Source organism: Nelumbo nucifera, chromosome 4, assembly GCF_055504915.1.
Source record: "Nelumbo nucifera cultivar China Antique chromosome 4, China Antique-T2T, whole genome shotgun sequence".
Taxonomy (NCBI): domain Eukaryota; kingdom Viridiplantae; phylum Streptophyta; class Magnoliopsida; order Proteales; family Nelumbonaceae; genus Nelumbo; species Nelumbo nucifera.
Window position 1 is genome coordinate 50,114,763 of NC_142652.1, and position 22,985 is coordinate 50,137,747.

Sequence of the window (22,985 nt, forward strand, 5' to 3'; positions counted from 1 at the left end):
TGACGATCGTGCCGCAAGTGGTCCGAGTATTCGGTGCGTTGTTTCCATTTGTCTCACCGAAACGACAAATGGAATTTGCATTTAGGATATCAAAAATAAAATATTAATAAAATTGGGGTGGAACATGAGGACATCCCAGGAGGTCATCCATCCTAATACTACTCTAGCCTAAGCACGCTTAACTTCGGAGTTCTGATGGGATCCGGTGGATTAGTGCTGGTATGATCGCACCTATTTGCTTCTTGCTCGCTAAGATCTTTATGCACTATCTTGCTCCCCTCCATTAATTGTTTTAGATTGAAAAAATGGTGTATGCAGCCTTCCTCCCTTGGTAACTGTGCACAAACTCCCACCTGAGCGGAGTTATTGCTTTTTAGGTCTGCCGCACCCCCGGATAGATGCAATACTATCGCGGGGCCCACAATGCACGACGAATGCCAAAAACCCGGTTCTTGAACCGTTCCCATTCAGTGATGACGATCGTGCCGCATGTGGTCCGAGTATCCGGCGCGTTGTTTCTAGTTGTCTCGCCGAAACGACAAATGGAATTTGCAATTAGGATATCAAAAATAAAATAATAATAAAATTGGGGTGCAACACGTGGACATCCCAGGAGGTCATCCATCCTAATACTACTCTAGCCCAAGCACGCTTAACTTCGGAGTTCTATTGGGATCGGGTGCATTAGTGCGGGTATGATCGCACCCGGTTGCTTCTTGCTCGCTTAGATCTTTATGCACTATCTTTCTCCCCTCCATTAATTGTTTTAGACTTGAAAAAACTGTGTATGCAGCCTTCCTCCCTAGGTAACCGTGCACAAGCTCCCACGTGAGCGGAGTTATTGCTTTTCAGATCTGCCGTACCCCCGGAGAAATGCAATACTATCACGGGGCCCACAATGCACAACGAATGCCAAAAGCCCGGTTCTTGCACCGTTCCCATTCAGTAATGACGATCGTGTCGCAAATGGTCTGAGTATCCGGCGCGTTGTTTCCAGTTGTCTCGCCGAAACGACAAATGGAATTTGCAATTAGGATATCAAAAATAAAATATTAAAAAAATTGGGGTGCAACACGAGGACTTCCCAAAAAGTCACCCATCCTAGTAATACTCTCGCCCAAGCACGCTCAACTTCGGAGTTCTGATGGGATCCGGTGCATTAGTGCTGGTATGATCGCACCCGTTTGCTTCTTGCTCGCTTAGATCTTTATGCACTATTTTGCTCCCCTCCATTAATTGTTTTAGATTTGAAAAAATGGTGTATGCAGCCTTCCTCCCTTGGTAACCATGCACAAGCTCCCACGTGAGCGGAGTTATTGCTTTTCAGATCTGCCGCACCCCCGGAGAGATGCAATACTATCGCAGGGCCCACAATGCAGGACGAATGCCAAAAGCCCGGTTCTTGCACCGTTCCCATTCAGTAATGACGATCGTGCCGCAAATGGTCCGAGTATCTGGCGCGTTGTTTCCAGTTGTCTCGCCGAAACGACCAATGGAATTTGCAATTAGGATATCAAAAATAAAATATTAAAAAAATTGGGGTGCAACATGAGGACTTCCCAAAAAGTCACCCATCCTAGTAATACTCTCGCCCATGCACGCTTAATTTCGGAGTTCTGATGGGATCCGGTGCATTAGTGCTGGTATGATCGCACACGTTTGTTTCTTGCTCGCTTAGATCTTTATGCACTATTTTTCTCCCCACCATTAATTGTTTTAGATTTGAAAAAACTGTGTATGCAGCCTTCCTCCCATGGTAACCGTGCACAAGCTCTCACTTGAGCGGAGTTATTGCTTTTCAGATCTGCCGCACCCCCAGAGAGATGCAATACTATTGTGGGGCCCACAATGCACGATGAATGCCAAAAGCCCGGTTCTTGCACCGTTCGCATTCAGTAATGACGATCGTGCCGCAAGTGGTCCTAGTATCCGGTGCATTGTTTCCAGTTGTCTCACCGAAACGACAAATGGAATTTGCAATTAGGATATCAAAAATAAAATATTAATAAAATTGGGGTGCAACACGAGGACATCCCAGGAGGTCATCCATCCGAATACTACTCTAGCCCAAGCACGCTTAACTTCGGTGTTCTGATGGAATCCGGTGGATTAGTGCTGGTATGATCGCTCCTATTTGCTTCTTGCTCGCTTAGATCTTTATGCACTATTTTGCTCCCCTCCATTAGTTATTTTAGATTGAAAAAATGGTGTATGCAGCCTTCCTCCCTTGGTAACCATGCACAAGCTCCCATGTGAGCGGAGTTATTGCTTTTCAGATCTGCCCCACCCCCGGTTAGATACAATATTATCGCGGGGCCTACAATGCACGACGAATGCCAAAAGCCCGGTTCTTGCACCGTTTCTATATAGTAATGACGATCGTGCCGCAAGTGGTCCGAGTATTCGGCGCGTTGTTTCCATTTGTCTCACCGAAACGACAAATGGAATTTGCAATTAGGATATCAAAAATAAAATATTAATAAAATTGGGGTGGAACATGAGGACATCCCAGGAGGTCATCCATCCTAATACTACTCTAGCCTAAGCACGCTTAACTTCGGAGTTCTGATGGGATCCGGTGGATTAGTGCTGGTATGATCACACCTATTTGCTTCTTGCTCGCTAAGATCTTTATGCACTATCTTGCTCCCCTCCATTAATTGTTTTAGATTGAAAAAATGGTGTATGCAGCCTTCCTCCCTTGGTAACTGTGCACAAACTCCCACCTGAGCGGAGTTATTGCTTTTTAGGTCTGCCGCACCCCCGGATAGATGCAATACTATCGCGGGGCCCACAATGCACGACGAATGCCAAAAACCCGGTTCTTGAACCATTCCCATTCAGTGATGACGATCGTGCCGCATGTGGTCCGAGTATCCGGCGCATTGTTTCCAGTTGTCTCGCCGAAACGACAAATGGAATTTGCAATTAGGATATCAAAAATAAAATAATAATAAAATTGGGGTGCAACACGTGGACATCCCAGGAGGTCATCCATCCTAATACTACTCTAGCCCAAGCACGCTTAACTTCGGAGTTCTATTGGGATCGAGTGCATTAGTGCGGGTATGATCGCACCCGGTTGCTTCTTGCTCGCTTAGATCTTTATGCACTATCTTTCTCCCCTCCATTAATTGTTTTAGACTTGAAAAAACTGTGTATGCAGCCTTCCTCCCTAGGTAACCATGCACAAGCTCCCACGTGAGCGGAGTTATTGCTTTTCAGATCTGCCGCACCCCCGGAGAAATGCAATACTATCACGGGGCCCACAATGCACAACGAATGCCAAAAGCCCGGTTCTTGCACCGTTCCCATTCAGTAATGACGATCGTGCCGCAAATGGTCTGAGTATCCGGCGCGTTGTTTCCAGTTGTCTCGCCGAAACGACAAATGGAATTTGCAATTAGGATATCAAAAATAAAATATTAAAAAAATTGGGGTGCAACACGAGGACTTCCCAAAAAGTCACCCATCCTAGTAATACTCTCGCCCAAGCACGCTCAATTTCGGAGTTCTGATGGGATCCGGTGCATTAGTGCTGGTATGATCGCACCCGTTTGCTTCTTGCTCGCTTAGATCTTTATGCACTATTTTGCTCCCCTCCATTAATTGTTTTAGATTTGAAAAAACTGTGTATGCTGTTAGACTGTTTTGTATGCCCTTAGCTTCAATCAGAATGATGTATTTTGTGAGTTTATTGTAAATGAATAAAGATACATTTTTTATTTATGTTCCCTTGGTATGTTTCTGTGTAATACCCTTAAACTGGACAGTTAATGTGACTCGTGTTAGTTTAGAATGTTCACAGCCAGTGGGTCGGTCTGGGGAGACCTATTCTGACAAGGCTGACACTATGGTGCCACCAAGTCGGTTGGGGTGGCCTGTCTCAGCTGCCAGGGTGAGACCCTAGGCACATACAGTGTAGGATTAATTGAATCTTTGAACTGCACCAGATTTCCAGTATTGCCCTGGACCTTGGAGATTGATGGGCAAAACTGGAAAGTTACACCCGACCCCTAGACTCGATTATGATACTGCACTAGGTGTCGGATTGGGCTATCTTTGATGTACTAATCAGTGAGATCCTTAGCGGGGGTCAAAACATGGGTATGTTGGGACAGTCTGAGAATTTATCTGAGTGGGTGATCATAGTGACAGGATCAGCCCCTTTGTCGGACAAAGGTAATGATCGTGGATGCACTCTCACTGATGGAAGCCAAGACTGCCAGCAACCGATTTCAACCGTTGAGATTTGTTTTTTGCAAAGTATATTTTATATGAGATCTAAAGGTATATATATTATGGTTTCTAAAAGGTTTGCAAAAGGTTTTAATTCCCGGGATCCATATAAGTGGAGAGTGCAACACTGTTCCTTGCAGCCGAGGGAGAGGTCCTCTTTTGTCGGGTAGTGTATGATCATTATGGGCTGAGACGTTAAGTGTAAGACCATTGAGGATAACACCTGATGGTCTAATCTTGCATCTGCTCACAGTCCCTGGGTGTTACAAGGTGGCTTGGCCCAGGGACCACTTAGTGTAAGTGTTGGGCCCATAGAGCCCATTTGATGGGTTTCAGGGGGTACACTGTCTTCAGCAGTGCATTCGGCCAGGCCTTGTAACAAAGGCTGGGCTGAACCCATGTGGCTGATGTGTAGATAAATGCTTGGGTCCCACGCCATACAAGGAAGCCCAACTGGGCAGCAGTTTGGAAGGCTTTTTGAGTACATAACCTTAAATGGGCCTTAAGCCCCTTTCGAACTGGGCTGATTTGATAAACCATTTAAAGGGGGCGAATTCTGAAGTGGGTCAGCTAAAAGGATTGGGCTTAGACCCTATCCACTCAGAGAGTCAAAGATCTAAATAAGATTTAGATCTGGAAACCTCCTAATTAGATTAGGAGATAGCTGATCTGATCTGCAGATAACATAAGGATTATCCCTTATCACTAAGGGACTTCTAACCCAAATATGATTTGGATTAGCAACTCCTAATCTGATTAGGAGCTGATCCCTTTGAGATTATAAAAGGGGAAGGGGGTGGCAACCTTTTACATGATGATCAACAGCATTCTTCTCTTAAAGAAAGAGAGATTGAGAGATTTCCTACACACTGCGAATTCTCTCCTGCCGCCACTTTCCTGCCATTGCCATTCCTTTAGTTCGATCTCCAGTTCTTGCGAGCAATCAAGATTTGATCTTGATCTCAATCTTTTGGGAAAAGATTGGTTGGAGCTGTACTCAAAAGCCGTCCAGTTGATTCTTGCGAAGGGTCAAGTTCTTCGGAAGAACATTGTTGATTCTGCTCCATCCTTCACTGCGCCATCTTCAGTGGGAGCAGATTTTGGATCCTTCCTTAAGCGTGAACACCACCATTAGGAGATAGTATTTCTCCGTATCAGGTATAATCCTCTCCCACTCCTTTTGGTTCAGATCTGGTTCAGTTTATGGTTCAAGATTGATCCTTGAAAATATGATTTTCTAAATAGGGAATACGATTCCCAGTTGAAGGGAGAGATAAATTTTTGAAATTCGCCCCTTATTCCGCAATCCTTGGAATTTTCAATTAGGATATCAAAAATAAAATATTAAGAAAATTGGGGTGCAACACGAGGACATCCCAGGAGGTCATCCATCCTAATACTACTCTAGCCTAAGCACGCTTAACTTCGGAGTTCTGATGGGATCCGGTGGATTAGTGCTGGTATGATCGCACCTATTTGCTTCTTGCTCGCTTAGATCTTTATGCACTATCTTGCTCCCCTCCATTAATTGTTTTAGATTGAAAAAACGGTGTATGCAGCCTTCCTCCCTTGGTAACCGTGCACAAGCTCCCACGTAAGCGGAGTTATTGCTTTTCAGATCTGCCGCACCCCCAGAGAGATGCAATACTATTGCGGGGCCCACAATGCACAACGAATGCCAAAAGCCCGGTTCTTGCACCGTTCCCTTTCAGTAATGACGATCGTGCCGCAAGTGGTCCGAGTATCCGGTGCGTTGTTTCCAGTTGTCTCGCCGAAACGACAAATGGAATTTGCAATTAGGAACTCAAAAATAAAATAATAATAAAATTGGGGTGCAACATGAGGACATCCCAGGAGGTCATCCATCCTAATACTACTCTAACCCAAGCACGCTTAACTTCGGAGTTATGATGGGATCCGGTGCATTAGCGCTGGTATGATCGCACCCGTTTGCTTCTTGCTCGCTTAGATCTTTATGCACTATCTTTCTCCCCTCCATTAATTGTTTTAGACTTGAAAAAACGGTGTATGCAGCCTTCCTCCCTTGGTAACCGTGCACAAGCTCCCATGTGAGCGGAGTTATTGCTTTTCAGATCTGCCGCACCCCCGGAGAGATGCAATACTATCGCGGGGCCCACAATGCACGATGAATGCCAAAAGCCCGGTTCTTGCACCGTTCCCATTCAGTAATGACGATCGTGCCGCAAATGGTCCGAGAATACGGCGCGTTGTTTCCAGTTGTCTCGCCGAAGCGACCAATGGAATTTGCAATTAGGATATCAAAAATAAAATTTTAAAAAAATTGGGGTGCAACATGAGGACTTCCCAAAAAGTCACCCATCCTAGTAATACTCTCGCCCAAGCACGCTTAATTTCGGAGTTCTGATGGGATCCGATGCATTAGTGCTGGTATGATCGCACCCGTTTGCTTCTTGCTCGCTTAGATCTTTATGCACTATTTTTCTCCCCACCATTAATTGTTTTAGATTTGAAAAAACTGTGTATGCAGCCTTCCTCCCATGGTAACTGTGCACAAGCTCTCACGTGAGCGGAGTTATTGCTTTTCAGATCAGCCGCACCCCCAGAAAGATGCAATACTATTGCGGGGCCCACAATGCACGACGAATGCCGAAAGCCCGGTTCTTGCACCGTTCCCATTCAGTAATGACGATCGTGCCGCAAGTGGTCCTAGTATCCGGCGCATTGTTTCCAGTTGTCTCACTGAAACGACAAATGGAATTTGCAATTAGGATATCAAAAATAAAATATTAATAAAATTGGGGTGCAATTAGGATATCAAAAATAAAATATTAAAAAAATTGTGGTGCAACATGAGGACTTCCCAAAAAGTCACCCATCCTAGTATTACTCTCGCCCAAGCACGCTTAATTTCGGAGTTCTAATGGGATCCGGTGCATTAGTGCTGGTATGATCGCACCCATTTGCTTCTAGCTCACTTAGATCTTTATGCACTATTTTGCTCCCCTCCATTAATTGTTTTAGATTTGAAAAAACTGTGTATGCAGCCTTCCTCCCTTGGTAACCGTGCACAAGATTCCACGTGAGCGGAGTTATTGCTTTTCAGATCTGCCGCACCCCCGTAGAGATGCAATACTATTGTGGGGCCCACAATGCACGACGAATGCCAAAAGCCCGGTTCTTGCACCGTTCCCATTCAGTAATGACGATCGTGCTGCAAGTGGTCCGACTATCCGGCGCGTTGTTTCAAGTGCTCTCGCCGAAACGAGAAATGGAATTTGCAAATAGGATATCAAAAATAAAATATTAATAAAAATGGGGTGCAACACGAGGACTTTGTTACAAGGCTTGGCCGAATACAAAAAGATTGCGGAATAAGGGCGAATTACAAAAATTTTTCTCTCCCTTCAACTGGGAATCATATTCCCCATTTAGAAAATCATATTTTCAAGGATCAATTCTGAACCATAAACTGAACCAGATCTGAACCAAAAAGAAGTGGGAAGGATTATACCTGATACGGAGAAGTAATATCTCCCAACGAAGGTGTTCACGCCCAAGGAAGGATCCAAAGACTGCTCCCGCTGAAGATGGCGCAGTGCAGGTGGAGCAGAATGAGTAGTGTTCTTCTCCAAGAACTCTGTCCTTCGCAAGAATCAGCAAGATGGCACGTGAGCACAGCTTCCTTTCAATCCTTTCTCAAAGGACTGATGTCAAGATCCAATCTTGACTTCTCCCACAAGTGGAGATCGAACTGGAAAGTAGGGCGGCAAGAACAGGGAGGCAGCAAGAGAGTATTTGCAGGGAGCAGAATTCTCTCTTCTAGATTTCAGCACCAAAGAAACCTGATGATCTGTGTGTATTGTGTCTCTAAAGGCTGCCGCCCCCTTCTTCTTTTATAGTCTTAAAGGGATCAGCTCCTAATCAGATTAGGAGTTGCTAATCCAAATCATATTTGGTTTAGAAGTCCCTTTAAGTGATAAGGGATAATCCTTATCTTATCTGGGGATCAGATCAGCCATCTCCTAATCTGATTAGGAGGTTTCCAGATCTAAATCATATTTAGATCTTGGACTCTCTAAGTGGATAGGGTCTAAGCCCAATCCTATTAGCTGATCCACTTCAGATTTCGCCCCTTTATTAACTAAACAAGCAGCCCAGTTCGAAATGGGCTTTAGGCCCATTAAGCTTATGTGCTCACTTAACCCTCTTAACTGCTGCCCAGTTGGGCTTCCTTGTATGGCATGGGACCCAAGCATTGATCTACACATCAGCCACATGGGTTCGGCCCAGCCTTTGTTACAAGGCCTGGCCGAATACACTGTTAAAGATAGTGCACCCCCTGAAACCCATCAAATGGGCTCTACGGGCCCAACACTTACCCTAAGAGGTCCCTGGGCGAAGCCACCTTGTAACACCCAGGGACTGTGGGCAGATGCAAGATTAGCCCATCAGGTATTAACCTCAATGGTCTTACACTTAACCTCTCAGCCCATAATGATCATACACTGCTCGACAAGAGAGGACCTCTCCCTCGGCTGCAAGGAACAGTGTTGCACTCTCCACTCATATGGATCCCGGGAATTAAAACCTTCTTGCAAACATTTTAGAAACCATATATATATTCTTTAATATCTTATATAAAATATATTTTGCAAAACAAATCTCAACGGTTGAAATCGGCTGCCGGCAGTCTTGGTTTCCATCAGTGAGAGTGCATCCCCGATCATTACCTTTGTCCGACAAAGGGGCTGATCCTGTCACTATGATCACCCACTCAGATGAATTCTCGGACTGTCCCAACATACCCAGGTTTTGACCCCCGCTAAGGATCTCACTGATTGGTACATCAAAGATAGCCCAATCCGACACCTAGTGCAGTATCATAATCGAGTCTAGGGGTCGGGTGTAACTTTCCAGTTTTGCCCATCAATCTCCAAGGTCCAGGGCAATACTGGAAATCTGGTCCAGTTCAAAGATTCAATTAATCCTACACTGTATATGCCTAGGGTCTCACCCTGGCAGCTGAGACCGGCCACCCCAACCGACTTGGTGGCACCACAGTGTCAGCCTTGTCAGGATAGGTCTCCCCAGACCGACCCACCGGCTGTGAACATTCTAAACTAACACGAGTCTCAATAAGTGTCCAGTTTAAGGGTATTACACAGAAACATACCAAGGGAACATGAATCAAAGATGTATCTTTATTCATTTACAATAAACTCATAAAGTACATCATTCTGATTGAAGCTAAGGGCATACAAAACTGTCTAACAATCGCAGGGCCCACAATGCACGACGAATGCCAAAAGCCCGGTTCTTGCACCGTTCCCATTCAGTAATGACGATCGTGCCGCAAGTGGTCCGACTATCCGGCGCGTTGTTTCCAGTTGTTTCGCCGAAACAACAAATGGAATTTGCAAATAGGATATCAAAAATAAAATATTAATAAAATTGGGGTGCAACACGAGGACTTCCCAAGAGGTCACCCATCCTAGTACTACTCTCGCCCAAACACGCTTAACTTCGGAGTTCTGATGGGATACGGTGCATTAGTGCTGGTATGATCGCACCCGTTTGCTTTTTGCTCGCTTAGATCTTTATGCACTATCTTGCTCCCCTCCATTAATTGTTTTAGACTTGAAAAAACTGTATATGCAGCCTTCCTCCTTTGTTAACCGTGCACAAGCTCCCACGGGAACGGAGTTATTGCATTTCAGATCTGCCGCACCCCCGGAGAGATGCAATACTATCGTGGGACCCACAATGCACGACAAATGCCAAAAGCCCGGTTCTTGCACTGTTCCCATTCAGTAATGACGATCGTGCCGCAAATGGTCCGAGTATCCGGCGCGTTGTTTTCAGTTGTCTCGCCGAAATGACAAACGGAATTTGCAATTAGGATATCAAAAATAAAATATTAAAAAAATTGGGGTGCAACATGAGGACTTCCCAAAAAGGCACCCATCCTACTAGTACTCTCGCCTAAGCCCGCTTAATTTTGGAGTTCGGATGGGATCCGGTGCATTAGTGCTGGTATGATCGCACCCGTTTGATTCTTGCTCGCTTAGATCTTTATGCACCATTTTGCACCCCTCCATTAATTGTTTTAGATTTGAAAAAACTGTGTTTGCAGCCTTCCTCCCTTGGTAACCGTGCACAAGCTCCCACGTGAAAGGAATTATTGCTTTTCAGATCTGCCGCACCCCCGGAGAGATGCAATACTATTGCGGGGCCCACAATGCACGATCAATGCCAAAAGCCCGGCTCTTGCACCGTTCCCATTCAGTAATGACGATCATGCCGCAAGTGGTCTGACGATCCGAAGCGTTGTTTCCAGTGGTCTCGCCGAAACGACAAATGGAATTTGCAAATAGGATATCAAAAATAAAATATTAATAAAATTGGGGTGCAACACGAGGACTTTGCAGGAGGTCACCCATCCTAGTACAACTCTCGCCCAAGCACGCTTAACTTCATAGTTTTGATGGGATCCGGTGCAATAGTGCTGGTATGATCGCATAACGTTTGCTTCTTGCTCGCTTAGATCTTTTTGCACTATCTTGCTTCCCTCCATTAATTGTTTTAGACATGAAAAAACGGTGTATGCAGCCATCCTCCCTTGGTAACCGTGCACAAGCTAACACCTGAGCGGAGTTATTGCTTTTCAGATCTGCCGCACCCCCGGATAGATGCAATACTATCACGGGGCCCACAACGCACGACGAATGCCAAAAGCCCGGTTCTTGCACCGTTCCCATTCAGTAATGACGATCGTGCCGCAACTGGTCCGAGTATCCGGCGCGTTATTTCCAGTTGTCTCGCCAAAATGACAAATGAAATTAGCAAATAGGATATCAAAAATAAAATATTAATAAAATTGGGGTGCAACATGAGGACTTCCCAGGAGGTCACCCATCCTAGTTCTACTCCCGCACAAGTACGCTTAACTTCGGAGTTCTGATGGGATCCGGTGCATTAGCTCTGGTATGATCGCACCCGTTTGCTTCGTTTTCGCTTAGATCTTTATGCACTATCTTGCTCCCCTCCATTAATTGTTTTAGACTTGAAAAAACTATGTATGCAGCCTTCCTCCCTTGGTAACCGTGCACAAACTCCCACGCGAACGGAGTTATTGTTTTTAAGATCTGCCGCACCCCCGGATAGATGCAATACTATCGCGGTGCCCACAATGCACGACGAATGCCAAAAGCCCGGTTCTTGCACTGTTCCCATTCAGTAATGACGATCGTGCCGCAAATGGTCCGAGTATCCGGCGCGTTGTTTTCAGTTGTCTCGCCGAAACGACAAATGGAATTTGCAATTAGGATATCAAAAATAAAATATTAAAAAAATTGGGGTGCAACATGAGGACTTCCCAAAAAGGCACCCATCCTACTAGTACTCTCGCCCAAGCCCGCTTAATTTCGGAGTACTGATGGGATCCGGTGCATTAGTGTTGGTATGATCGCACCTATTTGATTCTTGCTCGCTTAGATCTTTATGCACTATTTTGCTCCCCTCCATTAATTGTTTTAGATTTGAAAAAACTGTGTATGCAGCCTTCCTCCCTTGGTAACCGTGCACAAGCTCCCACGTGAGCGGAATTATTGCTTTTCAGATCTGCCGCACCCCCGGAGAGATGCAATACTATTGCGGGGCCCACAATGCACGATGAATGCCAAAAGCCCGGTTCTTGCACCGTTCCCATTCAGTAATGACGATTATGCCGCAAGTGGTCCGACGATCCGGCGCGTTGTTTCCAGTGGTCTCGCCGAAACGACAAATGGAATTTGCAAATAGGATATCAAAAATAAAATATTAAAAAAATTGGGGTGCAACACGAGGACTTTACAGGAGGTCACCCATCCTAGTACAACTCTCGCCCAAGCACGCTTAACTTCATAGTTTTGATGGGATCCGGTGCATTAGTGCTGGTATGATCGCACAACGTTTGCTTCTTGCTCGCTTAGATCTTTTTGCACTATCTTGCTCCCCTCCATTAATTGTTTTAGACATGAAAAAACGGTGTATGCAGCCATCCTCCCTTGGTAACCGTGCACAAGCTACCACCTGAGCGGAGTTATTGCTTTTCAGATTTGCCGCACCCCCGGATAGATGCAATACTATCGCGAGGCCCACAACGCACGACGAATGCCAAAAGCCCGGTTCTTGCACCGTTCCCATTCAGTAATGACGATCGTGCCGCAAGTGGTCCGAGTATCCGGCGCGTTATTTCCAGTTGTCTCGCCGAAACGACAAATGGAATTAGCAAATAGGATATCAAAAATAAAATATTAATAAAATTGGGGTGCAACACGAGGACTTCCCAGGAGGTCACCCATCCTAGTTCTACTCCCGCCCAAGTACGCTTAACTTCGGAGTTCTGATGGGATCCAGTGCATTAGCGCTGGTATGATCACACCCATTTGCTTCGTGCTCGCTTAGATCTTTATGCACTATCTTGCTCCCCTCCATTAATTGTTTTAGACTTGAAAAAACTGTGTATGCAGCTTTCCTCCCTTGGTAACCGTGCACAAACTCCCACGTGAGCGGAGTTATTGTTTTTAAGATCTGCCGCACCCCCGGATAGATGCAATACTATCGCGGTGCACACAATGCACGACGAATGCCAAAAGCCCGGTTCTTGCACCGTTCCCATTCAGTAATGACGATCGTGCCGCAAGTGGTCCGAGTATCCGGCGCATTGTTTCCAGTTGGCTCGCCGAAACGACAAATGGAATATGCAACTACGATATCAAAAATAAAATAATAATAAAAATGGGGTGCAACACGAGGACTTCCCAGGAGGTCACCCATCGTAGTACTACTCTCGCCCAAACACGCTTAACTACGGAGTTCTTATGGGATACGGTGCATTAGTGCTGGTATGATCGCACCCGTTTGCTTCTTGCTCGCTTAGATCTTTAGGCACTATCTTGCTCCCCTCCATTAATTGTTTTAGACTTGAAAAAACTGTATATGCAGCCTTCCTCCTTTGGTAACCCTACACAAGCTCCCACGTGAGCGGAGTTATTGCTTTTTAGATCTGCCGCACCCCCGGATAGATGCAATACTATCGCGGGGCCCACAATGCATGACGAATGCCAAAAGCCCGGTTCTTGCACCATTCCCATTCAGAAATGACGGTCGTGCCGCAAGTGGTCTGAGTATCTGACGCGTTGTTTCTAGTTGTCTCGCCGAAACAACAAATGGAATTTGCAATTACGATATCAAAAATAAAATAATAATAAAAATGGGGTGCAACACGAGGACTTCCCAGGAGGTCACCCATCATAGTACTACACTCGCCCAAACACGCTTAACTACGGAGTTCTTATGGGATACGGTGCATTAGTGCTGGTATGATCGCACCTGTTTGCTTCTTGCTCGCTTAGATCATTATGCACTATCTTGCTCCCCTCCATTAATTCTTTTAGACTTGAAAAAACTGTATATGCAGCCTTCCTCCTTTGTTAACCGTGCACAAGCTCCCACGGGAACGGAGTTATTGCTTTTCAGATCTGCCGCACCCCCGGAGAGATGCAATACTATCGCCGGACCCATAGTGCACGACGAATGCCAAAAGCCCGAATCTTGCATTGTTCCCATTCAGTAATGACGATCGTGCCGCAAATGGTCCGAGTATCCGGCGCGTTGTTTCCAGTTGTCTCGCCGAAACGACAAATGGAATTTGCAATTAGGATATCAAAAATAAAATATTAAAAAAATTGGGGTGCAACACGAGGACTTCCCAAATAGGCACCCGTCCTAGTAATACTCTCGCCCAAGCACGCTTAATTTCGGAGTTCTGATGGAATCCGGTGCATTAGTGCTGGTATGATCGCACCCATTTGCTTCTTGCTCGCTTACATCTTTATGCACTATTTTGCTCCCCTATTAATTGTTTTAGATTTGAAAAAACGGTGTATGCAGCCTTCCTACCTTGGTAACCGTGCACAAGCTCCCACGTGAGCGGAGTTATTGCTTTTCAAATCTGCCGCACCCCCGGATAGATGCAATACTATCGCGGGGCCCACAATGCACGACGAATGCCAAAAGCCCGGTACTTGCACCGTTCCCATTCATTAATGACGATCGTGCCGCAAGTGGTCCGAGTATCCGGCGTGTTGTTTCCAGTTGTCTCGCCGAAACGACAAATGGAATTTGCAAATAGGATATCAAAAATAAAATATTAATAAAATTGGGGTGCACCACGAGGACTTCCCAGGAGGTCAGCCATCCTAGTACTACTCCCACCCACGTACGTTTGACTTCGGAGTTCTGATGGGATCCGGTGCATTAGCACTGGTATGATCGCACCCGTTTGCTTCTTGCTCGCTTAGATCTTTATGCACTATCTTGCTCCCCTCCTTTAATTGTTTTAGACCTGAAAAAACTGTATATGCAGCCTTCCTCCTTTGTTAACTGTATATGCAGCCTTTTCAGATCTGCCGCACCCCCAGAGAGATGCAATACTATCGCGCGGCCCACAATGCACGACCAATGCCAAAAGCCCGGTTGTTGGACCGTTCCCATTCAGTAATGACGATCGTGCCGCAAATGGTCCGAGTATCCGGCGCGTTGTTTCCAGTTGTCTCGCCGAAACGACAAATGGAATTTGCAATTAGGATATCAAAAATAAAATATTAAAAAAATTGGGGTGCAACACGAGGACTTCCCAAAAAGGCACCCATCCTACTAATACTCTCGCCCAAGCCCGCTTAATTTTGGAGTTCTGATGGGATCCGGTGCTTTAGTGCTGGTATGATCGCACCCGTTCGCTTCTTGCTTGCATAGATCTTTATGCACTATTTTGCTCTCCTCCATTAATTGTTTTAGATTTTAAAAAACTGTGTATGCAGCCTTCCTCCCTTGGTAACCGTGCACAAGCTCCAACGTGAGCGGAGTTATTGCTTTTCAGATCTGCCGCACCCCTGGCGAGATGCAATACTATCGCAGGGCCCACAATGCACGATGAATGCCAAAAGCCCGGTTCTTGCACCGTTCCAATTCAGTAATGATGATCGTGCCGCAAGTATTCCGAGTATCCGTCGCGTTGTTTCCAGTTGGCTCGCCGAAACAACAAATGGAATATGCAATTACGATATCAAAAATAAAATATTAATAAAATTGGGGTGCAACACGAGGACTTCCTCAATAGGCACCCATCCTATTACTACTCTCGCCCAAAGACGCTTAACTTCGGAGTTCTGATGGGATACGGTGCATTAGTGCTGGTATGATCGAACCCGTATGCTTCTTGCTCGCTTAGATCTTTATGCACTATCTTGCTCCCCTCCTTTAATTGTTTTAGACTTGAAAAAACTGTATATGCAGCCTTCTTCCTTTGGTAACCGTGCACAAGCTCCCACGTGAGCGGAGTTATTGTTTTTCAGATCTGCCGCACCCCCGGATAGATGCAATACTTTCACGGGGCCCACAATGCATGGCGAATGCCAAAAGCCCGGTTCTCGCACCGTTCCCATTCAGTAATGACAGTCGTGCCCCAAGTTGTCCGAGTATCCGCCGCGTTGTTTCCAGTTATCTCGCCGAAACGACAAATGGAATTTGTAATTAGGATATCAAAAATAAAATATTAATAAAATTGGGGTGCAACACGGGGACTTCCCAAGTAGTCACCCTTCCTAGTACTACTCACGCCCAAGCACGCTTAATTTCGGAGTTCTGATGGGATCCGGTGGATTAGTGCCGGCATGATCGCACCCGTTTGCTTCTTGCTCGCTTAGATCTTTTTGCACTATCTTGCTCCCCTCCATTAATTGTTTTAGATTGAAAAAACGGTGTATGCAGCCTTCCTCCCTTGGTAACCGTGCACCAACTCCCACGTGAGCGGAGTTATTGCTTTTCAGATCTGCCGGACCCCCGGATAGATGCAATACTATCGCGGGGCCCACAATGCACTACGAATGCAAAAAGCCCGGCTCTTGCACCGTTCCCATTCAGTAATGACGATCGTGCCGCAAGTGGTCCGAGTATACGGCGCGTTGTTTCCAGTTGTCTCACAGAAACGACAAATGGAATTTGCAAATAGGATATCAAAAATAAAATCTTAATAAAATTGGGGTGCAACACAAGGACTTCCGAGGAGGTCACCCATGCTTGTACTACTTCCGTCCAGGTACGCTTAACAACGGAGTTCTGATGGGATCCGGTGCATTAGCGCTGGTATGATCGCACCCGTTTGCTTCTTGCTCGCTTAGATCTTTATGAACTATCTTTCTCCCCTCCATTAATTGTTTTAGACTTGAAAAACTATGTATGCAGCCTTCCTCCTTTGGTTACCGTGCACAAGCTCCCACGTGAACGGAGTTATTGTTTTTAAGATCTGCCGCACCCCTTGATAGATGCAATACTATCGCGGTGCCCACAATGCACGACGAATGCCAAAAGCCCGGTTCTTGCACCGTTCCCATTCAGTAAAGACGATCGTGCCGCAAGTGGTCCGACTATCCGGAGCGTTGTTTCCAGTTGGCTCGCCGAAACGACAAATGGAATATGCAATTACGATATCAAAAATAAAATATTAATAAAATTGGGGTGCAACACGAGGTCTTCCCAGGAGGTCACCAATCCTAGTACTACTCTCGCCCAAGCACGCTTAACTTCATAGTTTTGATGGGATCCGGTGCATTAGTGCTGGTATGATCGCACCCGTTTGCTTCTCGCTCGCATAGTTCTTTTTGCACTATCTTTCTCCCCACCATTAATTGTTTTAGACTTGAAAAAACGGTGTATGCATCCTTCCTCCCTTGGTAACCGTGCACAAGCTCCCATTTGAGCGGGGTTATTGCTTTTCAGATCTGCCGCACCCCCGGATAGATGCAATACTATCACGGGGCCCACAATGCACGACGAATGCCAAAAGCCCGGTTCTTGCACCATTCCCATTCAGTAATGACGATCGTGCCGGAAGTGGTCCGAGTATCCGGCGCGTTGTTTCCAGTTGTCTCGCCGAAACGACAAATGGAATTTGCAAATAGGATATCAAAAATGGATTAGTGCTGGCATGATCGCACCCGTTTGCTTCTTGCTCGCTTAGATATTTATGAACTATCTTGCTCCCCTCCATTAATTGTTTTAGACTTGAAAAAACTGTGTATGCAGCGCTCCTCCCTTGGTAACCGTGCACAAGCTCCCACGTGAGAGGGGTTATTGCTTTTCAGATCTGCCGCACCCCCGAATAGATGCAATACTATCGCGGGACCCACAATGCACACTGAAGGCCAAAATCCCGGTTCTTGCACCGTTCCCATTCAGTAATAACGATTGTCCCGCAAGTGGTCCGAGTATCCGGCGCGTTATTTCTATTTGTCTTGCCGAAACGATATATGGAATTTGCAAATACGATATCGAAATAAAATATTAATAAAATTGGGTTGCAACACGAGGATTTCCCAGGAGGTCACCCATCCAAGTACTACTCTCGCCCATTCATGCTTAACTTCGGAGTTCTAATGGGATCGGGTGCATTAGTGCTGCTATGATCGCACCCGTTTAATTCATGCTCGCTTATATCTTTATGCACTATCTTGCTCCCCTCCATTAATAGTTTTAGACTTGAAAAAACTGTGTATGCAGCTTTCCTCCCTTGGTAACCGTGCACAAACTCCTACGAGAGCGGAGTGTTTGCTTTACGGATCTGCCGCACCCCCAATAGATGCAACTCTATCACGGGGCCCACAATGCACGACGAATGCCAAAAGCCCGGTTCTTGCACCGTTCCCATTCAGTAATGACGATCGTGCCGCAAGTGGTCCGAGTATCCGACGCGTTGTTTCCAGTTGTCTCGCCAAAACAACAAAATGAATTTGCAAATACGAAATCAATTTAAAGTAGTAATAAAATTGGGGTGCAACACGAGGACTTCCCAGGAAGTCACCCATGCCAGTACTACCCTCGCCCAAGCACGCTTAACTTCGGAGTTCTGATGGGATCCAGTGCATTAGTGCAGGTGTGATCGCACCCGTTTAATTCTTGCTCGTTTAGATCTTTATGCATTATCTTGCTCCCCTCCATTAATTGTTTTAGACTTGAAAAAACTGTGTATGCAGCTTTCCTCCCTTGGTAACCGTGCACAAGCTCCTACGTGAGCGGAGTTATTGCTTTTCAGATCTGCCGCACCGCCGGATAGATGTAATACTATCGCGGGGCCCACAATGCACGAGGAATGCCAAACGCCCGGTTCTTGCACCGTTCCCATTCAGTAATGACGATCGTGCCGCAAGTGGTCCGAGTATCTGACGCGTTGTTTCCAGTTTTTTCGCCGAAACAACAAATGGAATTTGCAAACACGAAATCAAAATAAAATTTTAATAAAATTGGGGTGCAACATGAGGACTTCCCAGGAGGTCACCCATCCTATTACTACTCTCGCCCAAGCACGCTGAACTTCGGAGTCTGATGGGATCCGGTGCATTAATGCTGGTACGATCGCACCCGTTTAATTCATGCCCGCTGAGATCTTTATGCACTATCTTGCTCCCCTCCATTTATTGGTTTAGACTTGAAAAAACTGTGTATGCAGCCTTCCTCCCTTGGTAACCGTACACAAGCTCCTACGTGAGCGGAGTGTTTGCTTTTCAGATCTGCCGCACCCCCGGATAGATGCAATATTATCGCGGGGCTCACAATGCACGACGAATGCCGAAAGCCCGGTTCTTGCACCGTTCCCATTCAATAATGACGATCGTGCCGGAAGTGGTCCGAGTGTCCGACGCGTTGTTTCCAGTTGTCTCGCCGAAACAACAAATGGAATTTGCAAATACGAAATCAAAATAAAATATTAATAAAATTGGGGTGCAACACAAGGACTTCCCAAGAGGTCACCCATCCTAGTACTACTCTCGCCCAAGCACGCTTAACTTCGGAGTTCTGATGGGATCCGGTGCATTAGTGCTGGTATGATCGCACCCGTTTAATTCATGCTCGCTTAGATCTTTATGCTCAATCTTGCTCCCCTCCATTAATTGTTTTAGACTTGAAAGAACTGTGTATGCAGCCTTCCTCCCTTGGTAACCGTGCACAAGCTCCAACGTGAAAGGAGTGTTTGATTTTCTGATCTGGCGCATCCCCGGATAGATGCAATACTATCACGGGGCCCACAACGCACGACGAATGCCGAAAGCCCGTTTCTTGCACCGTTCCCATTCAGTAATGACGATCGTGCCGCAAGTGGTCCGAGTATCCGACGCGTTGTTTCCAGTTGTCTCGCCGAAACAACAAATGGAATTTGCAAATACAAATCAAAATAAAATATTAATAAAATTGGGGAGTAACACGAGGACTTCCCAAGAGGTCACCCATCCTAGTACTACTCTCGCCCAAGCACGCGTAACTTCGGAGTTCTGATGGGATCCGGTGCATTAGTGCTTGTTTGATCGCACCCGTTTAATTCATGCTCGCTTATATCTTTATGCACTATCTTGCTCCCCTCCATTAATAGTTTTAAAGTTGAAAAAACTGTGTATGCAGCCTTCCTCCCTTGGTAACCGTGCACAAGCTCTACGAGAGCGGAGTGTTTTCTTTTCAGATCTGTCGCACCGCCGGATAGATGCAATACTATCGCGGGGCCCACAATGCACGACGAATGCCAAAAGCCCGGTTCTTGCACGGTTCCCATTCAGTAATAACGATCGTGCGGCAAATGGTCCGAGTATCCAGCGCAATGTTTGCGTTTGTTTCGCCGAAACGACAAATGGAATTTCAAATACGATATCGAAATAAAATATTAATAAAATTGGGGTGCAACACGAGGACTTCCCAGGAGGTCACCCATCCAAGTACTACTCTCGGCCAAGCACGCTTAACTTCGGAGTTCTGATGGGATCCGATACATTAGGGCTGGAATGATCGTACCCATTTAATTTTTGCTCGCTTAGATCTTTCTACACTATTTTGCTCCCCTCCATTAATTGTTTTAGACTTGAAAAACTGTGTTTGCAGCGCTCTTCCCATGGTAACCGTGCACAAGCTCCCACGTGAGAGGATTTATTGCTTTTCAGATCTGCCGCACCCCCGAATAGATGCAATACTATCGCGGGACCCACAATGCACACTGAATGCCAAAATCCTGGTTCTGGCACCATTCCCAATCAGTAATGGCGATCGTGCCGCAAGTGGTCCGAGTATCCGACGCGTTGTTTCTAGTTGTCTCGCCGAAACAACAAAATGAATTTGCAAATACGAAATCAATTTAAAGTATTAATAAAATTGGGGTGCAACACGAGGACTTCCCAGGAGGTCACCCATGGTAGTACTACCCTCGCCCAAGCACGCTTAACTTCGGAGTTCTGATGGGATCCGGTGCATTAGTGCAGGTGTGATCGCACCGGTTTAATTCTTGCTCGCTTAGATCTTTATGCATTATCTTGCTCCCCTCCATTAATTGTTTTAGACTTGAAAAAACTGTGTATGCAGCTTTCCTCCCTTGGTAACCGTGCACAAGCTCCTACGTGAGTGGAGTTATTGCTTTTCATATCTGCCGCACCCCAGGATAGATGTAATATTATCGCGAGGCCCACAATGCACGACGAATGCCAAAAGCCCGGTTCTTGCACCGTTCCCATTCAGTAATGACGATCGTGCTGCAAGTGGTCCGAGTATCCGACCCGTTGTTTCCAGTTGTCTCGCCGAAACAACAAATTGAATTTGCAAATACGAAATCAATTTAAAGTATTAAAAAAATTGGGGTGCAACACGAGGACTTCCCAGGAGGTCAACCATGCTAGTACTACCCTTGCCCAAGCACGCTTAACTTCGGAGTTCTGATGGGTTCCGGTGCATTAGTGCAGGTGTGATCGCACCTGTTTAATTCTTGCTCGCTTAGATCTTTATGCATTATCTTGCTCCCCTCCATTAATTGTTTTAGACTTGAAAAAACTGTGTATGCAGCTTTCCTCCCTTGGTAACCGTGCACAAGCTCCTACGTGAGCGGAGTTATTGCTTTTCAGATCTGCCGCACCCCAGGATAGATGTAATATTATCGCGGGGCCCACAATGCACGAGGAATGCCAAACTCCCGGTTCTTGCACCATTCCCATTCAGTAATGACGATCGTGCCGCAAGTGGTACGAGTATCCGACGCGTTGTTTCCAGTTGTCTCGCCGAAACAACAAATGGAATTTGCAAATACGAAATCAAAATAAAATCTTAATAAAATTGGGGTGCAACACGAGGACTTCCCTGGAGGTCACCCATCCTAGTACTACTCTCGCCCAAGCACGCGTAACTTCGAAGTCTGATGGGATCTGGTGCATTAGTGCTGGTACGATCGCACCCGTTTAATTCATGCACGCTCAGATCTTTATGCACTATCTTGCTCACATCCATTTATTGTTTTAGACTTGAAAAAACTATGTATACAGCCTTCCTCCCTTGGTAACCGTGCACATGCTCCTACGTGAGCGGAGTGTTTGCTTTTCAGAACTGCCGCACCCCCGGATAGATGCAATATTATCGCGGGGCTCACAATGCACGATGAATGCCGAAAGCCCGGTTCTTGCACCGTTCCCATTCAGAAATGACGATCGTGCCGCAAGTGGTCCGAGTATCTGACGCGTTGTTCCCAGTTGTCTCGCCGAAACTACAAATGGAATTCGCAAATACGAAATTAAAATAAAATATTAATAAAATTGGGATGCAACACGAGGACTTCCCAGGAGGTCTCCCATCCTACTACTACTCTCGCCCAAGCACGCTTAAAATCGGAGTTCTGATGGGATCCGGTGCATTAGTGCTGGTATGATCGCACCCGTTTAATTCATGCTCGCTTAGATCTTTATGCACTATCTTGCTCCCCACCATTAATTGTTTTAGACTGGAAAAAACTGTGTATGCAGCCTTCCTCCCTTGGTAACCTTGCACAAGCTCCTACGTGAGCGGAGTGTTTGCTTTTCAGATCTGGCGCACCCCCGGATAGATGCAATACTATCGCGGGGCCCACAATGCACGACGAATGCCGAGAGCCTGGTTCTTGCACCGTTCCCATTCAGTAATGACGATCGTGCCGCAAGTGGTCCGAGTATCTGACGCGTTGTTCCCAGTTGTCTCACCGAAACAACAAATGGAATTCGCAAATATGAAATTAAAATAAAATATTAATAAAATTGGGATGCAACACGAGGACTTCCCAGGAGGTCTCCCATCCTACTACTACTCTCGCCCAAGCACGCTTAAATTCAGAGTTCTGATGGGATCCGGTGCTTTAGTGCTGGTATGATCGCACCCGTTTAATTCATGCTCGCTTAGATCTTTATGCACTATCATGCTCCCCTCCATTAATTGTTTTAGACTGGAAAAAACTATGTATGCAGCCTTCCTCCCTTGGTAACCTTGCACAAGCTCCTACGTGAGCGGAGTGTTTGCTTTTCAGATCTGGCGCACCCCCGGATAGATGCAATATTATCGCTGGGCCCACAATGCACGACGAATGCCGAGAGCCTGGTTCTTGCACCGTTCCCATTCAGTAATGACGATCGTGCCGCAAGTGGTCCGAGTATCTGACGCATTGTTCCCAGTTGTCTCGCCGAAACAACAAATGGAATTCGCAAATACGAAATTAAAATAAAATATTAATAAAATTGGGATGCAACACGAGGACTTCCCAGGAGGTCTCCCATCCTAGTACTACTCTCGCCCAAGCACACTTAACTTCGGAGTTCTGATGGGATCCGGTGCATTAGTGCTGGTATGATCGCACCCATTTAATTCATGCTCGCTTAGATCTTTATGCACTATCTTGCCCC

The 22,985-nt window shown here is 46.1% G+C and overlaps 10 non-coding genes and 30 pseudogenes across 10 annotated transcripts; all 40 read right to left on the bottom strand.

Annotated features, from left to right (window-relative positions):
- Nucleotides 1–114: 114 nt before the first annotated feature.
- LOC148792347 (5S ribosomal RNA) lies at nucleotides 115–233 on the bottom strand (annotated as a pseudogene).
- A 355-nt stretch (nucleotides 234–588) lies between these two features.
- Nucleotides 589–707, bottom strand: LOC148792348 (5S ribosomal RNA; annotated as a pseudogene).
- A 356-nt stretch (nucleotides 708–1,063) lies between these two features.
- On the bottom strand, nucleotides 1,064–1,182 carry LOC148792349 (5S ribosomal RNA). The gene has a single exon (XR_016070667.1). It is a non-coding gene; the product is annotated as a 5S ribosomal RNA (ribosomal RNA).
- Nucleotides 1,183–1,538: 356 nt separating this feature from the next.
- Nucleotides 1,539–1,657, bottom strand: LOC148792350 (5S ribosomal RNA; annotated as a pseudogene).
- A 356-nt stretch (nucleotides 1,658–2,013) lies between these two features.
- Nucleotides 2,014–2,132, bottom strand: LOC148792351 (5S ribosomal RNA; annotated as a pseudogene).
- A 355-nt stretch (nucleotides 2,133–2,487) lies between these two features.
- Nucleotides 2,488–2,606, bottom strand: LOC148792352 (5S ribosomal RNA; annotated as a pseudogene).
- Nucleotides 2,607–2,961: 355 nt separating this feature from the next.
- Nucleotides 2,962–3,080, bottom strand: LOC148792353 (5S ribosomal RNA; annotated as a pseudogene).
- Nucleotides 3,081–3,436: 356 nt separating this feature from the next.
- Nucleotides 3,437–3,555, bottom strand: LOC148792354 (5S ribosomal RNA; annotated as a pseudogene).
- Nucleotides 3,556–5,594: 2,039 nt separating this feature from the next.
- Nucleotides 5,595–5,713, bottom strand: LOC148792355 (5S ribosomal RNA; annotated as a pseudogene).
- Nucleotides 5,714–6,068: 355 nt separating this feature from the next.
- On the bottom strand, nucleotides 6,069–6,187 carry LOC148792356 (5S ribosomal RNA; annotated as a pseudogene).
- Nucleotides 6,188–6,543: 356 nt separating this feature from the next.
- LOC148792357 (5S ribosomal RNA) lies at nucleotides 6,544–6,662 on the bottom strand (annotated as a pseudogene).
- Nucleotides 6,663–7,060: 398 nt separating this feature from the next.
- LOC148792358 (5S ribosomal RNA) lies at nucleotides 7,061–7,179 on the bottom strand (annotated as a pseudogene).
- Nucleotides 7,180–9,674: 2,495 nt separating this feature from the next.
- Nucleotides 9,675–9,793, bottom strand: LOC148792359 (5S ribosomal RNA). The gene has a single exon (XR_016075544.1). It is a non-coding gene; the product is annotated as a 5S ribosomal RNA (ribosomal RNA).
- A 356-nt stretch (nucleotides 9,794–10,149) lies between these two features.
- Nucleotides 10,150–10,268, bottom strand: LOC148792360 (5S ribosomal RNA; annotated as a pseudogene).
- Nucleotides 10,269–10,624: 356 nt separating this feature from the next.
- Nucleotides 10,625–10,743, bottom strand: LOC148792361 (5S ribosomal RNA; annotated as a pseudogene).
- Nucleotides 10,744–11,100: 357 nt separating this feature from the next.
- LOC148792362 (5S ribosomal RNA) lies at nucleotides 11,101–11,219 on the bottom strand (annotated as a pseudogene).
- Nucleotides 11,220–11,575: 356 nt separating this feature from the next.
- On the bottom strand, nucleotides 11,576–11,694 carry LOC148792363 (5S ribosomal RNA; annotated as a pseudogene).
- Nucleotides 11,695–12,050: 356 nt separating this feature from the next.
- LOC148792364 (5S ribosomal RNA) lies at nucleotides 12,051–12,169 on the bottom strand (annotated as a pseudogene).
- A 357-nt stretch (nucleotides 12,170–12,526) lies between these two features.
- Nucleotides 12,527–12,645, bottom strand: LOC148792365 (5S ribosomal RNA; annotated as a pseudogene).
- Nucleotides 12,646–13,001: 356 nt separating this feature from the next.
- LOC148792366 (5S ribosomal RNA) lies at nucleotides 13,002–13,120 on the bottom strand. Its single transcript, XR_016070248.1, has one exon. It is a non-coding gene; the product is annotated as a 5S ribosomal RNA (ribosomal RNA).
- Nucleotides 13,121–13,476: 356 nt separating this feature from the next.
- On the bottom strand, nucleotides 13,477–13,595 carry LOC148792367 (5S ribosomal RNA; annotated as a pseudogene).
- Nucleotides 13,596–13,951: 356 nt separating this feature from the next.
- On the bottom strand, nucleotides 13,952–14,070 carry LOC148792368 (5S ribosomal RNA; annotated as a pseudogene).
- A 354-nt stretch (nucleotides 14,071–14,424) lies between these two features.
- LOC148792369 (5S ribosomal RNA) lies at nucleotides 14,425–14,543 on the bottom strand (annotated as a pseudogene).
- Nucleotides 14,544–14,878: 335 nt separating this feature from the next.
- LOC148792370 (5S ribosomal RNA) lies at nucleotides 14,879–14,997 on the bottom strand (annotated as a pseudogene).
- Nucleotides 14,998–15,353: 356 nt separating this feature from the next.
- Nucleotides 15,354–15,472, bottom strand: LOC148792371 (5S ribosomal RNA; annotated as a pseudogene).
- A 356-nt stretch (nucleotides 15,473–15,828) lies between these two features.
- Nucleotides 15,829–15,947, bottom strand: LOC148792372 (5S ribosomal RNA). Its single transcript, XR_016070647.1, has one exon. It is a non-coding gene; the product is annotated as a 5S ribosomal RNA (ribosomal RNA).
- Nucleotides 15,948–16,302: 355 nt separating this feature from the next.
- On the bottom strand, nucleotides 16,303–16,421 carry LOC148792373 (5S ribosomal RNA; annotated as a pseudogene).
- A 355-nt stretch (nucleotides 16,422–16,776) lies between these two features.
- LOC148792374 (5S ribosomal RNA) lies at nucleotides 16,777–16,895 on the bottom strand (annotated as a pseudogene).
- A 720-nt stretch (nucleotides 16,896–17,615) lies between these two features.
- Nucleotides 17,616–17,734, bottom strand: LOC148792375 (5S ribosomal RNA; annotated as a pseudogene).
- A 354-nt stretch (nucleotides 17,735–18,088) lies between these two features.
- LOC148792376 (5S ribosomal RNA) lies at nucleotides 18,089–18,207 on the bottom strand. The gene has a single exon (XR_016069157.1). It is a non-coding gene; the product is annotated as a 5S ribosomal RNA (ribosomal RNA).
- A 355-nt stretch (nucleotides 18,208–18,562) lies between these two features.
- On the bottom strand, nucleotides 18,563–18,680 carry LOC148792377 (5S ribosomal RNA; annotated as a pseudogene).
- A 355-nt stretch (nucleotides 18,681–19,035) lies between these two features.
- Nucleotides 19,036–19,154, bottom strand: LOC148792378 (5S ribosomal RNA). The gene has a single exon (XR_016071293.1). It is a non-coding gene; the product is annotated as a 5S ribosomal RNA (ribosomal RNA).
- A 354-nt stretch (nucleotides 19,155–19,508) lies between these two features.
- LOC148792379 (5S ribosomal RNA) lies at nucleotides 19,509–19,627 on the bottom strand (annotated as a pseudogene).
- A 353-nt stretch (nucleotides 19,628–19,980) lies between these two features.
- Nucleotides 19,981–20,099, bottom strand: LOC148792380 (5S ribosomal RNA; annotated as a pseudogene).
- A 354-nt stretch (nucleotides 20,100–20,453) lies between these two features.
- Nucleotides 20,454–20,572, bottom strand: LOC148792381 (5S ribosomal RNA). The gene has a single exon (XR_016075482.1). It is a non-coding gene; the product is annotated as a 5S ribosomal RNA (ribosomal RNA).
- A 355-nt stretch (nucleotides 20,573–20,927) lies between these two features.
- Nucleotides 20,928–21,046, bottom strand: LOC148792382 (5S ribosomal RNA; annotated as a pseudogene).
- A 355-nt stretch (nucleotides 21,047–21,401) lies between these two features.
- LOC148792383 (5S ribosomal RNA) lies at nucleotides 21,402–21,519 on the bottom strand (annotated as a pseudogene).
- Nucleotides 21,520–21,874: 355 nt separating this feature from the next.
- Nucleotides 21,875–21,993, bottom strand: LOC148792384 (5S ribosomal RNA). Its single transcript, XR_016070066.1, has one exon. It is a non-coding gene; the product is annotated as a 5S ribosomal RNA (ribosomal RNA).
- Nucleotides 21,994–22,348: 355 nt separating this feature from the next.
- Nucleotides 22,349–22,467, bottom strand: LOC148792385 (5S ribosomal RNA). The gene has a single exon (XR_016069477.1). It is a non-coding gene; the product is annotated as a 5S ribosomal RNA (ribosomal RNA).
- Nucleotides 22,468–22,822: 355 nt separating this feature from the next.
- On the bottom strand, nucleotides 22,823–22,941 carry LOC148792386 (5S ribosomal RNA). The gene has a single exon (XR_016072065.1). It is a non-coding gene; the product is annotated as a 5S ribosomal RNA (ribosomal RNA).
- Nucleotides 22,942–22,985: the final 44 nt, after the last annotated feature.